This window comes from Siphateles boraxobius, unplaced genomic scaffold (assembly GCF_051911475.1).
Source record: "Siphateles boraxobius isolate OS27281-9 unplaced genomic scaffold, OSU_SipBor_1 30, whole genome shotgun sequence".
NCBI classification, from domain to species: domain Eukaryota; kingdom Metazoa; phylum Chordata; class Actinopteri; order Cypriniformes; family Leuciscidae; genus Siphateles; species Siphateles boraxobius.
In genome coordinates, this window is record NW_027508920.1 from 3,428,602 (window position 1) to 3,444,358 (window position 15,757).

At 42.9% G+C, this 15,757-nt stretch overlaps 1 pseudogene; it reads right to left on the bottom strand.

The window, feature by feature from the left end:
• Positions 1-670: 670 nt before the first annotated feature.
• LOC143757144 (uncharacterized) lies at positions 671-13,594 on the bottom strand (annotated as a pseudogene).
• Between the last annotated feature and the right edge of the window lie 2,163 nt (positions 13,595-15,757).

Consider the following 15,757-nt stretch of genomic DNA (forward strand, 5'->3'; position numbering starts at 1 on the left):
TGGCTGCTGCTGCTGAGGCTTAGCGGGAGTGGAGGACGCCGCAGGAGGTCGACCTCGGCGACGAGCGGACGGAGGGTCTGCGGCCGGCGGACAGGTGGGTGCAGCAGCGGTCCGCCGGGGCAGGATGGGTCGGATTGCCTCCGTCTGCTTCTAGGCAGCCGAGAACTGTTGGGCGAAGCTCTCAACCGCAACACCGAATAACCTAACCTGGGAAAAAGGGGCATCCAGCAACCGATATTTATCGGTGTCCCACATATCCGCCAGGTTGAGCCAGAGGTGGCGCTCCTGGACCACCAAGGTGGACATTGCCTGACCGACTGAACGTGCGGTTTCCTTCGTCGCTCGGAGAGCGAGGTCGGTTGCCACACGGAGCTCCCGGAGGAGCTCTGGGTCAGAACCGTTCATGTCCATGAGCGCCTGGGCCTGGTAGACCTGCAGAAGCGCCATGGCATGGAGGGCGGAAGCAGCCTGTCCACAGGCTCTGTAAGCCTTCGCCGTGAGACCGGACGAAAGCGTACATGCCCTGGACGGGAGGCTCGGATTGCCCCGCCAGGAGGAAGCAGACATCCACATACCCCTTAGCCGCTCCGCAAGCTCCACATGCACTTCCGGAAAGAATGGTACCGGGGCGGCGCGCTAAGAACCACCACGGCCCGCCCCGAGATACCAATCATCCAACAGAGAAGGTTTGGGACGTGGTGGAGGGTTCCACGCAAGCCCGACCTTCTCGGCTAGTCCATTCTGGATCTGACTCGGGCAACGCCACAATCCCGGAAGGGGGTAACGCAGCCGAATCTTCATCTCCAGAGGACTGAAGCTCCCCCTCCGATGCTGCGATCGACATCTGATCGTCAGGTGGGGCCCCAAAGGACACGGCTGGTCGTCCATGAGGAGGACCAGCGCGTTCCTTTGGAAGCTCCAATGGCGGCAGCGCTTGAGAGGCGTGAGGGGCCCGCGGAGATTGCCTCGGCGGAGAAGCCCTCACGGTAATCCTCAGATCACCCTGACCATGCGCAAAAGTAGGTTTATTCTGAGGTCCAGAATAAACACTAGATCTGGGGATTGGCGAGGGGACTGCACCTCCCTTGAGGTAAGATAGTCTCGATCTTAGCGCTGCCATAGTCATATTCCCGCAATGAGAACATGAGCTATTCACAAAAGCTGCCTCAGGGTGCTGAACGCTTAAACAGGAGAGGCAACAATTGTGGCCGTCTGCTGGCGCCAGGGAACGACCACACCCAGAAACGCACTAGCGGAATGACATCCTGAAAAGGACGCAGGGTCACGCTTGTGTTGCTCTTTTAGTTGAAAACAAAAAATATAGAAAAGAAAAAATAACTCTCTCAGTGCTGAAGCACCCAGGGATAGCCGTGGTGTAATCGGGGTACACACTCAAAGAGAAATGCCCACCGAGACCGACACATCACATACACAGACACACACAAAGTATGCTGTGAAAACAGCAGTTGTGAGCTGTAATGCTCGCGGCCACCGCTGATCGCGCCGTCACACCAGCACTGGAACAGACTATTTTCTCTCCTTTGAAGCAGTTTTCAACGTTGCAGCAGTCTGCAGAAACTCAGAGTCAAAACGAAAGCTTGGCTCCGAAGCGAAAGACAATGAGTGCGTGCGCCCGCTTCCTGTTTATACCCACGTTGTGGGGCGGGGCGCGTGATGCTTTTCATGCACGCCAACGTTCATTGGCTCGTTCTGTAGACACTCGAAGTTGACAGGGCTTCCTAAAGTGATCCCATTACGTCGCCACGTTGACGTCACGTCGAACGTGAGCGACTGAAAGGGAACTGGATGACTAGTAATTTCCTACTACTTAATTCTAAAAAATACTGATACCTAGAATACTGTCTAACACTTGATGGCTGCTCTGTCAAGTCCTTGTCGTCGGTTAGGAACCTGGGTGTGCTCTTTGATACCAATCTTTCATTTGAAAGTCACGTGTCTAGTATCTGTAAAACCGCATTTTTTCATCTTAAAAATATATCTAAATTACATCATATGCTCTCAATTAAAAATGCAGAACAAATAGTTAATGTGTTCATGACATCAAGGCTAGATTATTAGATTATATGTAATGCTCTACTGGGTGGTTGCCCTGCACGTTTAATAAATAAACTACAGCAGGTCCAAAATTCAGCCACTAGAATTCTTACCAGAATTCTGAACCAGAAAGTATGACCATTAGCCCGGTTCTGTCAATACTGCATCGGCTCCCTATTAAACATCGTATACATTTTAAAATATTGCTGATTACTTATAAAGCACTAAATGGTTTAGCTCCCCAGTACTTGAGCGAGCTCTTAATGCATTTTAGTCCTTCACGTCTATTGCGATCTCAAAATTCTGGCCAGTTGATAATACCTAGAATATCTAAATCGACTGCTGGCGGTAGATCCTTTTCCTATTTAGCACCAAAACTTTGGAACAATCTTCCTAACATTGTCCGGGAAGCAGACACAGTCTGTCAGTTTAAATCTAAACTAAAAACACATCTCTTTGGCTTAGCATACACATTATAGACCAATATAATTCAATGTCAGGCTGCATAGTTTAGATCAGCCGGAACCGGGAACACTTCCCTGGTGTTATAAATCCTGATGTACTTTGTACATCATAAGAAGGATGGCGTCTACGGTAATATTTGCCTCTCTGTTTATCCCGAGGTTTACTGCAGTCCGCCAGATCCAGGCCGTATCCAGATCTGATGAAGGGCCTGCGCCTGGACACAACGACAACGCAGTCCTGAAGTGTCAACTAGTCTCTCCCTTGTGAAGGCCTCATTCCCTTTACCTCTGCACTGATAAAACATTGTCGGGATAATTACGATTCACGTGGCTACGCGGAAGAGATAAAAAATGCCGGATCGCATTAAAGAATTTTCTGTCAGAACGGTGTCGTGTTAGCGGCACCTAAGTTAATAACTAATTATCGTTGCAACGGAAGTGAATCAATCAAAATGAACTTTAGCTGGACAATAACTTTATTCTAGAGCTGCTGTAAAGCCAAAACAATCTTGGTTACTTTAATTTCCTATTATTACTGTAAAGCTGCTTTGAAACAGTCCATATTGTTAAAAGCGTTATATAAATCAAGGTGACTTGACTGGACTTTCAAAATGCTTTGAAATCACCTTCTTATTTTTACTCGAATTGCTCAAAACTTTATCTGTATAATTTAAACACATGGTAGATGTAGATTGATGGCACATGGCAGATATTAGGCCTTACCCTAAAAGCACGGTGCCACTGGCTTGGGCCCATCATCGCTGCTCGCAGCTATATTTTATTATTAGGGCCCAAGCCCTGAAAGGGCGCAGAGCCCTATTGTTTTCCTTAGGATTATTTGTTATTATTATTATTTATTAGGGCCCAAGCCCTGAAAGGGAGAAGGCCTTATTGTTTTCGTTAGGATTATTAATTATTAGGGCCCAAGCCCTGAAAAGGGCGCAGGACCCTATTGTTTTCATAAGGATTATTAGGGCCCATGCCCTGAGAGGGCGAAGGCCCTATTGTTTTCCCTAGGATTATTATTATTATTATTATTATTATTATTATTATTATTATTATTATTAGGGCCCAAGCCCTGAAAGGGCGAAGGCCCTATTGTTTCCCTAAGGATTATTTATTAGGGCCCAAGCACTGTATATGTATATGTATATTAGTGGTGGGCATAGATTCATTTTTTTAATCTAGATTAATCTCACTGGAATCTTGGAATTAATCTAGATTAATCTAGATTAAAATGGCTCTTAAATAATGACTAAAATTTAGTCTTTGAGAACGGGTTTCTCAAACCAGGTGGCTATTAGACCAGGGGATCATCTCCTGTTTCCAAAATGCATCACAAACTGCTTGAGAAAGCTGTTCTACTATGATAATTGGTGATGAAAATAAATCATGTTCAATCAGATGTACTTGTGTTTAGTAACTGATAGAGCTGTGCTGACGGGCTGGCCTCGGGCTTTGGCGGGACAAAAATTCGCTTTGGTGGACGCTAAAAAAATTCAATGCAGGAAAAACCCTGTTATTGCAAACAGGAAACAGCATAATTTGTCTCGTTTAGTAAAATAAAGCCAAGCTTTAGATCGTCTTTTCCACTCCATGCTTACCTCCTCTGCTCAAATCGCTTTGACATCATGAATGACGCACAGATGCGTTTAGGACGTCGCGCTATGGTGCCCGATAAAGGACAAAAGGGAAAGTTGTGAGTTCACGGTCTGTATATTATGGCTGGGACTTGGAGCATCGATAAGAGGAATCGTTAACGTCGAGGGCATACAATATCGATGGTTCGTAAAACTTAGAACCGGTTCTCGAGTGGAACTGGTTTTCCATTCCCATCCCTACCCCCTACAGTGCAATTCGGCTAGGTAAACATCCGCCGCTCAAATATCAAGGTGAAAGTCATCATAGCTTGCGTAGACCCAGCTCCCAACCCAACTTTGAGAATAGATTAACGGCGATATTTTTTTTATCGCCCGATAAGAGTCTCACGTTAACGCAGCACGTTAACGCCGATAACGGCCCACCACTAATATATATATATATATATATACATATATATATATATATATATACACACACACACATACATATATATATATACAAATGGTTTATCTAACCCCCCTCCCCCCTCACACACACTCACACACAGAGAGACATAGACACAGAGAGAGAGAGAGAAAATGACCACATTCAAACCAAAATATCTGACTTCCTGTTGGTCGGAGCTAATGACTGTAAATTAGAAAGTTGTCCGGTTTGATGAGAACAAAATACGTCCGGAGTTTTGTTACTGTGGGTAAAACTAACCCCCCCACTTTTGTCAAAAGAATTTAGAAAGTGACACACTTCCTTCTGCCAGTTGGTGGCGCTATAACTTTGACTCACAATAGTTGCATCCATCTGATCGGCCTCTTACCACGAACACACTGCTGAAGTTTCATTAAGATCAGTTAATGTATGCAGAAGTTATAACACTTCGTGTTTCTCTTTTCTCGCCATAAATTCGTTTCCTTGCCACGGCCAAACCGTTCGAGATATCAAAAATCCGTCCGCAATTTAGCATCCTCAATGTCTTGACTTCATGCACACCGAGTTTGGTTACGATCGGATGCAATCTCTAGGAGAAGTATATCAAATTCCAAAGCATGCGTTTTCCAAACAACCCATAATAGCCAACTTCCTGTTGAGCTGGCGTAAAACTAAAACTTGAAAGTTTCAGGGCTTGGGCCCTAATAATTAATAATCCTTACGAAAACAATAAGGCCTTCGCCTTTTCAGGGCTTGGGCCTTAATAAAACAACAGCCTTTCGGGGACCCTTTGATGAGAAAAAAAAAAAGGTTCAGTTCAGTCTGGAGGACTTGACTTTTTTTTTAACATCTGAAAGAGTCTATAAGGATATATATATATATTTAGCTTTTAAGCCTTTTGGAGACCCCTTGGCGAGAAAAAAAAAATTCAAAAGGTCAGATGATAAGGAACTGCTGTCTGGAGGACTTGACTTTTTTAACATCAGAAAGAGTCTATAAGGATATATGTATATATGTAGCTTTTAAGCCTTTTGGGGACCCTTTGATGAGAAAAAAAAAAAAACTTCAAAAGGTCCGATGGTAAGGAACTGCTGTCTGGCGGACTTAACTTTTTTTTTAACATCAGAAAGAGTCTATAAGGATATATGTATATGTGTAGCTTTTAAGCCTTTTGGGGACCCTTTGACGAAAAAAAAAAAAGTTCAAAAGGTCCGATGATAAGGAACTGTTGTCTGGAGGACTTGACTTTTTTTAACATCAGAAAGAGTCTATAAGGATATATGTATATATGTAGCTTTTAAGCCTTTTGGGGTTTCTTTGATGCGAAAAAAAAAAGTTCAAAAGGTCCGATGATAAGGAACGCCCTGAAGGAGGGAACGGAGGACGTAGTCGCCTTCGACTGAATGGTGATCGCGTCAGAGAGCCAATGTTCTTCGAGTACTATTGAACGAGCCAATGGAATTGGCGTGTGCGATTCGCATCACACACTCCGCCCCCGCGGCGCGGGTATAAATATGGAAGTGGATGCACGTACTAGTTGCTTTTTCGCTGAGGAGCCGAGCGTAACCCGGAGTCAGCGGTGGTCCAGCAGAAGTGGCAAGGGGACTACGTCCTCTGTTCCCTCCTTCAGGGAACGGTGGGTTGCATATGCAACCAGGACGTTCCCTTTCAGTCGATAACAGGGTTCAGATTTAAGGGAACTCAACTGGAGTAGAAAGGCGCACGTATCCAGTCCATAGGAGGGGAATGGCGCAGCAAGCCGACACTTGAACCGGGCTCACGGTGAAACTGGCTTCATGAGAAGGGAGCCCACGCCAAGCAGCGGTTCAACTAGGTGTTGTCCAGCCCCCAACTCTAGAATCTGTTTAGCAAAGCATATCGTCAACGCCCAGGCGGAGCACTTTACACTCATCATAGAGGAGCTCAACACCTAAGTGGACATGTTGCATCTCGGAATTTTTTTACCGAAATGAAAGTAAGCACTAAGTGGCCAACTTTGCTTGGAAACAGCCTTCCCTCTCTGCTAAATTCCTAACAGATGAGAGCTGGTCTGAGGTCTATGACTTGCGTTCTGTACACGTCTAACCGCTATTAGCAAACGGACAGAAATAGCCAGGGCTGGATCTGCCTCCTCTGGGGCAGCGCTTGCAGGCTCACCACCTGCTTCTATTACGGGAGAGGTAGGAACCTTGGGCACAATCCAAGCTGGGGTCTCAGCTTGTGAGTTAGCTGGCCCGAACTCCAGGCACAATACTTTGACCGAAAGCGAGCAAGTCCCTACCCTCTAGTAGAGACCATGCGAGCAGGAGAACTGATATAACAGAATTTTTAACTCCCTGACTGCAGTGGCTCAGGGGCAGTCTCTGCAGTGCAGTTGCACCAGAGATAAGGCCCAAGAGGATAAAGAGGGACGCAAGGATTTACATTACCTTGCTCCTCAGGAACCTGACGATCAGGACGTGCTTCTCCATACTTCTGCATCACGATGACCGTCGTTTAAACACCGAGGCAACATCATTTTGAGGGTGAAGGAAAACAGCCTACTCCAACCCATCTTGCAGGAAAGAGCGCACTGATGAAAGTTGAAAATGATCGAAAGCTTTCAGGATCTCCTCTGGAGAGAAGACGCACTCAACGACTAGGTTCCACTTCTAAAGGCGTAAGCACGCTACCCATTTCTAGGGGGTGTGTAGAAATTCCATTTCTGTGATAGCCACCTGAACCTCTGCGTTCAGACGTAAGACCGCCCGGAATCTCCAGGGGTAGAACGTGGGAGCTTCAGGAGCATTTCTGCTCAGCACTTGAGTGTGTTAAGTTCATTGAACTTCAGGAGCATTTCTGCTCAACACTTGCGTGTGATAAATTCACTGAGTTACAGGAGCATTTCTGCTCAACACTTGAGTGCGAAGAACTTCACTGAGCTACAGGAGCATTTCTGCTCAACACTGGGTGTGAAAGAATTCACTGAGCTTCAGGAGCACTGCTGCTCAACACCTGAGTGCGATGAATTCACTGAGCTACAGGAGCATTGCTGCTCAACACCTGAGTGTGAGGAACTTCACTGATTTTCAGGAGCATTTCTGCTCAACATGAAGTGTGATGAATTCACTGACTTGAGCAGGCGCCAATCGACCATGAGTCGCAGTTGCTTTTAGGAGGCTCACTGGGGAAACGCATTTCTGCGGGCCCCCGGGGCAGCTGTGAGCCAGTGGCTGTCCAAGGGTTGTCCGCTCGGACAGAAATAACTGGCAGGGAGACGAAACCGGAGAGGCAACTGAGCGGCCCCGGAGTGGTCATGACTCAGCAGGGACCCAGGGGATGGAGTCTCCACTCACCCTGGCTTTAACTGTCATGAGGCTCGTTGGTGGCACGATTGAGTAAAGCGGGAAGAGTGGAACAAAGCGTCCTCAGAAGCTTCTGACTCCAAGGAGGAGGTGACGGGTGAGTGGTGACATGCAAGGGAAGCTTGCGCAACAGTAGCAATGTCAAACAACTCGAAGCATGAATGCCCGTGTAGTCGAGGGTCGCCCAGGCCCCCTTTAAAACACGCCCTTTATATATGGCCCCTCAGTTGAAGAGGGTTTGGCAGCAGACCGGGATGACTATAGTCACGCAGGGTGAGCTGCTCTGCCACGGTCACCTTGGGACTTGATCATGAAACTAGCGCTGAAGCGGTCATATATGGAGGAAGCCAATGGATGCATCTACCATATGCCCCAGGAGCCTCTGAAAGTTCTTTCAGTGGGACCCTTTCTCACTTCAAACACCAGTTGAACACTCTCATTGGAGAGACGTGTTAGACCGAGTCCATCTCCAAAACTGAAAAAGAGATACTCAGCCCGTGGGCGAGATTGGGCTGGTCGGTAACGCGACCAGTTGAACGAGCCTTGTCCGCATCCGCCATATCAACCAGGCTGAGCCAACGATGGCGCTCCTGGACCACTAAGGTGGACATCCCCAGACCGATTGCGCAAGCTATGACACTCGTGCCCCAGAGGGCGAGGTCGGATGCAGTGCAGTGCTCACCTATGAGCGCACGGTTTGGGCTACCCTCGTGCATGTCCATGGGTGCCCTGGCCTGACAGACCTGAAGCAACGCCATGGCACGCAAGAGGAAGCGGCTTGCCAACAGGCTTTGTAAGCTCTGCCCGTCGGAACGGACAAAAACTCACAGGCCTTAGGTGGGAAGACAAGGATCCCCCCAAAAGGCAGCGGCCGTCGGACACAGGTGCACCTGTGTCGACAGACCGCTCCATTAAAGGGATAGCCTCGCAACCCTTCACCGATCCTCCATCAAGGGTAGTGAGGGGGAAAAACTATTCAGGCAGTTTCTGGCAGAGAAAGGTGCCGTCCACAACCTGGTAAGCTCTCCATGCATTTCGGGAAAGAAAGGCACTGGGGCGGCGAGCTGAGAACCAGCGCGGCCCGCCCCGAGATACTAAACCTCCAACCGAGACTTAACGGGACACGGTGGAGGTTCCACTCGAGCCCGGCTGCCTCGGCGGCCCGTTTCAGCATAGCTGACATTTCTGGATCTGGCTTGGGCAATGTTACACTCCCAGAGGGAGATAACACAGCCAAGTCGTCATTTCCAGAGGCCAGCTCACCCTCCGATGCTGCTATCGACATCTTATCCTCAGGGGGAACCCCCATTTAAACAGCTGATCGGTCCATTACAGAGGGATCAGCATGCTCAACAGGAATTCCATCGGCTGTGGTGTGATGGAGGAGTGAGGACCCCACAGGGAATGGTTACTCCGTGTTGCTCCTTCAGAAAATGACCGGCAACACTGAGCAGTGAACTGAAACAGTGAAGCACTCACTTTTCCCCCCTCTAACCAGCCGTCAACACACACAAGCATTTAGAATTTGTTGCTGTTAAAACAGCAGTTGAGAGCTCAAAGCTTGCGATCACCGCTGCACTCGTGCTGTAGAACACCAGCACTGGGAGAGTCTTCCTGAAGAACACCGACACACTCGCTCGTTGTAAATAACAGCACTCTCAGAGACATCAAACGATCGGCTCCGAAGCGAAAGGCAACTACTGCGTGCATCCACTTCCGTATTTATACCCGCGCCGTGGGGGCGGAGTGTGTAATGCGAATCACGCACGCCAATTCCATTGGCTCGTTCAATAGTACTCGAGGAACATTGGCTCTCTGACGCGATCCCCATTCAGTCGACGTCGACTACGTCCGATGTTATCGACTGAAAGGGAACTGCTGTCTGGCGGACTTGACTTTTTTTTTTTACATCAGAAAGAGTCTATAAGGATATATGTATATATGTAGCTTTTAAGCCTTTTGGGGAACCTTTGATGAGAAAAAACAAACAAAAAAAAATACCTTCAAAAGGTCCGATGATAAGGAACTGCTGTCTGGAGGACCTGACTTTTTTTTTTAACATCAGAAAGAGTCTATAAGGATATATGTATATATGTAGCTTTTAAGCCGTTTGGGGACCCTTTGGCGAGAAAAAAAAAAGTTCAAAAGGTCAGATGATAAGGAACTGCTGTCTGGAGGACTTGACTTTTTTTTTACATCAGAAAGAGTCTATAAGGATATATGCACTGTAAAAAATCACCAAACAAAAATAAGAAAAAAAAAACGAAATTAAGAAAAAAAAAAACTAAAATCAAGCAAAATTATATGCCAATGGGGTGAGAAAATTTTACTTGATAAGACATCTTGAAACAAGACAAAAAAACTTGTGATAACAAAGTTCTTAAAATCTTAAAACAAGAAAAAAATGATGTAAATTTTGATATTTTAACTTGATTCAAGCATTACAAATATCTTGAAACAAATGCAAAAATAGTACAATCCAGTATTTTTTTCTTGTTTTATTTGTGGTTAGTTTTAAATACTCTTGGTAAAATTATCTTGATATAAGAATATATATACACATTTTAAGAGTGTCAGGCTTATTTTGATGGAAAGGTTTGGTTTAAAATACATTGATTCAAGAATATATATACACATTTTAAGAGTGTCAGGCTTATTTTGGGGGAAAGGTTTGGTTTAAAATATCCTGATTCAAGAATACACATTTTAAGAGTATCAGGCTTATTTTGAGGGAAAGGTTTGGTTTAAAATATCTTGATTCAAGAATATATATACACATTTTAAAAGTGTCAGGCTTATTTTGAGGGAAAGGTTTGGTTTAAAATATCTTGATATAAGAATATATATACACATTTTAAGAGTGTCAGGCTTATTTTGAGGGAAAGGTTTGGTTTTAAATAAGCATTTAAAAGTCTTAAAATAAGACTAACTAATATGGATGTCCCCTCTCAATCTAGACTATTTCTAAAAATAAGCTCTGAAACGGAGACACAATTAATACATCTGGTACAACAAACACGCTCTTAATATTGCTTAATTAACTCCAACTGCAAAAGGAAAGCAAATGATCAAAAATTCCAAAATGACAGCAATGCATCATATCACAACAATTGGTAGGCCTATTAAAACAAAGCTTGGTAGCTTGGTCAAGGTTACACAGATACATCACTGAGAAACTGAATATACGTATAAAATAAAATAAAGAGACCAAGAAAAACTGAATTTCTATTTTGTTTTAGAATTTAAGCAACTGCTGTCTATAAGAACCTAAAACAACTGCTGTCAACAATTAGTGATCAAAAGACCTACGTCTGACTTTTTCACTACTCCCCAATGAACTTTTTCCACTCCAAAGTGGGTTTTTTGTAGGAAGAAGTTGCATCACGCCCATGTATTGCAGCTGAAATTACTTTACAACTAAAGTTGCAACACATTTTGGGTACACAAGATGAAGTGCATAATAGTATGCCATTAGGTAGAGCACACCTTCGTGGAGGTCTTCTTGTGGAAAGGTTGTCACAGGTGTAGTCCCAATGGCCAACATGCAGTTGTCCTCTGATACAATCAGGACAGGACTGAAGAGTAGTCTCCCCTTGAGGAAGGAATCTGGGTTTTCTGTTGGCTAGAAATACAAACACAAAAATGACTGAGCAGTACATCTTGATATAAATGACGACTTCTCTATTTCTCTTGGTCTTGTAGAAATATAAACAAGGTTGTATGTCTTACCTCAAGGATGTGCAGCATTGCTTCACTTGCATGTCCCATCTTTTTTGGTGGGGCTACAGGTGATGGGAACATCTCTGGAAGAGCCTTCATCAAGGCTATGGAGCGTTTCACTATTAAGGAGAACAAATAGACAATAGTGAGTTGAGCATTCATTAAAGGGATAGTTCACCCAAAAAACATTCTTCAAAGTATCTTTTGTGTTCATCAGAAGAAAGAAACTAATACAGGTTTGGAACAACTTGAGGGAGAGTAAATGATGTAGAATTTTAATTTTTGGGTGAACTATGCCTTTAAGAATTTCCTTTAACCTCCTGATCTTGATGTAGTCTTATAACAATTGTGCATTAAAAATGGATAAAAACTTAAATCAAAAGTAGTCGAAAGGATTATTAAACTTTAACTTATTTAATGAAGTTAAACTTTTCATAAAAGTCTGTTAATGATTTCAAATACACTACTGTTTAAATGTTTTAGAAATGTGAGATTTTTTAAATGTTTTCTTATATAAGTATCTTCGTCTCACCAAGCCTGCATTTATTTGTTCCAAACTACACCAAAAAAATTATACTATGTGAATAGAAAGTGTAATTTTGATGATAAATTCAGCTTTGATCACAGGAATAAATTACACTTTACTATACATTCACTTATAAAAGGGCTGTAGTTTGGATTAAATAAATGCAGCCTTGGTGAGCAGAAAGAGATATATTTTAAAATATTAACGTTCTAAAACATTTAAATGGTAGTGTATGATACTGGCAAGCAAGTTAAACAACTATTGTTAGATTTTTCACATTTTAATTCAAGTAGTAAAGGCAGGTAGTTTACCTCCATCTAGAGTCATTGGTGGCTTCAAAACCTTTTTGTAAACCCCATAGAATTGAGCTTTGCTGCAGAAGCTCTCCCAACGGGCCTATAGTTTTGGGATGAATCTGGGATTTCCTTTGTCAAGAATCCGGCCTAGTTCATCCATTACCTGAAATAATCCCACATACACATTTGTAAAAACAATTGAAGTCACTAGGAACTCAAATATATTATCAGATATTTTACTTACATGATGTAGTTCTCTGAAACAGGGGTACGCTTGCAGTATCTTTGAAGGTCTGTCCTGAACCTTGAAACAGTCGGAGTTGATGAAGGCTCTCCGAGCATCAAACTCAAGGTCAAGTAGTTGAGCAACTGCCTCCTTATTAGGCTTTGGTCTTTTATAGATCTCTTGGAGAGTATGGTAATGTATGGCCTGGCTTTGTTGACTATCAGTGTCAGAATGGTCTTCATCTGTTCTATGGTCAGTCTGGCTGAATGGTAAATCTTGTTCAGCTGTTCCTCCTTATTAAAAAAAAAACGAGAAAAAACAAACAGTATAAACCCAGCAAGCAATTTTGCATTTAAAAGACGTCTCACAACTCAGACGTCTAGGCTAAAACAAGGCAGAATTTGGGCTGTCAGTGAAAATTTAATAGACATTTACCCTAACCATAGCCCAAGAATAGACTAGTCATCTAGAACATGTCAAAGAAATGAAACCAAACACCTTGGAAGCACTGTTGACTTTGCCTACATGACGGCATATCATACATCTCACAAGTTATTTTTGCTAAAATGACACGTAACCAAATTCAAGGTTGTTTTGTCTAGAAGTGTTTTACTAACAGCCAGACTATATAGTTAACCGAGACGATGAAATGATGGCAATTGTTTGCTGGGAATCTTTTGGTCCACACATTTTTTTAAAGTATATTATGAATATGTGGTACACTTACCAGCAAGTGGTTTTGTGCTCACTGATGGTGGTGTGCCGCTCTCTCCTGTGTCCAACATTACAGATGAAGCACTGGTGCTTTCTGCTGAATCTAATGTGTAAGAGCTTGAATCACCATCATAGTCAAAATCCAAGCGCCTTTTCCTTTTTCTTTGTGGTGTTGGACCCTGTTTCTTTTTTGGGGTTGTTATGTTTTGGAGTCTCTTCATTAATTGCTTGAAGATGGAATCCTGTTTGACGATGTTAAAGGTTGTACACCCAGACAAATATAAAATGGTTTATTTCTCAATGCTTTTATTATCAGTTCTTAAGGACCTCCTAAATGTAAACACAATATATGATGTATAAAGTGCCCTCAAATGTAATTTTTGAATGAAGACAATAAACACTTACCGAAATATGTTTGCAGTTCACAGAGTCACTCGAAGCATGGGATAGTAGTCAACCAGTCGCTTTGCCATTGCAAGCACATCATTTTTTGATGGGTACATGAAGTCAGTGCTTGATGCTCTCATGATAGACACCATGTTGGTCACTGTGTTCCTCACTAGTCGACAACGGAGTTCTTTTGAAAGTCTGCAACTTCTTTCTTGCCCAACTCGCTATAGATCAAAATACTCTTTTCTAACATGTTCTAGCTCACTGTCTGTGTAAACAACATATTCAGGGTTGGGCAAAGTTCTTGGAGGATGAACACATGGCTCAAAGATACTGTGCCTTGTAGTCACTGGGATTTCAGATGGAGTTTGAGCAGAAGTCAGACCAATGTCATCCTGCTCCTTGTTTTGATTGAGGCATCCTACCTCCTGTCCCTGCTGAATTCAGATGAAAGCTATTACAATTTATATAAACAAACCTGTTAATAGAACATTACTAAAATAAACTCTTCTTGATCATAGCACTGCATTACAGGTCGGCCCTTCAGCAGTGATTTATTCACAAAACAGCACTGCCTCTCGTAGCTTATTGCTTACTTAAGATATTTAGTGTGATTGTTTGTGAATGACCTAAACCAGGGGTCTCCAACACGTCGCTCGCGAGCTACCAGTAGCTTGTGGCCTGATTGGAGGTAGCTCGTCTTTTGCACAATCAAGTTCGTTATTTCAAATGTAGCAAGCTCATAATTGAAACGACGCACTCATTTTTTCCATGCGCAGCGAGATGAAAAAATCCATTAAAACTGTCATTGTGGAGAGCGCAGTGCATGGTTGCATAGCAACGACAGACGCCACCACGGGAAAATCGAGCCCGTTCTCATCCTTTGGTGGCATATGTGACGCCATATGACAAAACGGCGAAATACTGAAAATCGGACCGAATTTTACTATTAATAATAAAAGATAAGCTAATGTGCATTGTAAACGTCAGTAATTTATCTTTTTTGACTCATTCTTTTTATAAAAATGATTTAAAGGCTGAAATATGTGAGGTTTCTTTTTATAAATCTTTTTTTGTCAAAACTTTATTTGAACTTGTAGGCTACATGTTATTAGATAACATGTTGCAAGACACTCCTGTAAAATCTGGCCATAATTTTTAATGTTGTTATTTTAATGTTTATGTAAACAAAAAGTGCATATTAATGCTAATTATATTTGTTATTTGCTGGTTTTCGACATAAAACTTGTTAAATTGATTTTATTGTGTAGTATTAGTACTTTTTGAACAGGATTCTGTGATATAACCGTGATAATTTTGGTCACTATAATCATGAAATGAAATTTTCATGCCATTTCAACTCTAGTTAAGATGCAAAGTACAATTTTCTATAAAAAAAAAAAAATCTCTGATTCTGTTCTTTTCTCTGACATTTAAGGGTGACATATATAGGCCTACAAAAACTCTTTTAGGTCTAAAACAGTTTAGATAGTTGTTAATATGAGAGAGACATTATTTAGTCAAGTCAAGTCAAGTCATCCTCATTTATATAGCGCTTTTAACAATGTAGATTGTTTCAAAGCAGCTTTACAGAGATAAACATATAATTTAAGGTAACAGAGATTGGTTTGGTTTTATAGTGGTTCTTGAAAAATGTTTTTTCCAGCTAAAGTTAGTTTTGATTAATTCACTTCCGTCTAAATGATCATTTGTTATTAAATTAGGGGCCGCTAAGTCAACACCGTTCTCTCTAAACAGACTTTAAACCTGAACCTGTGATAGACGCTGATGGCGTTCACATGCGCATTAAGAATTGATTCTATAGTTATGTGCGTTTGAATATATGTGCGCAGGTTTGTAATTCCTTACAAACCATGCCTAAACAAACCTAATGCCTAATTTAAGAGATTTAAGCATGAGATGTATTGCTTGAGTAGCTCTCGGCCACTATCTTTTTAAAAAAAGTAGCTCTCAAATGACAAAAGGTTGGAGAC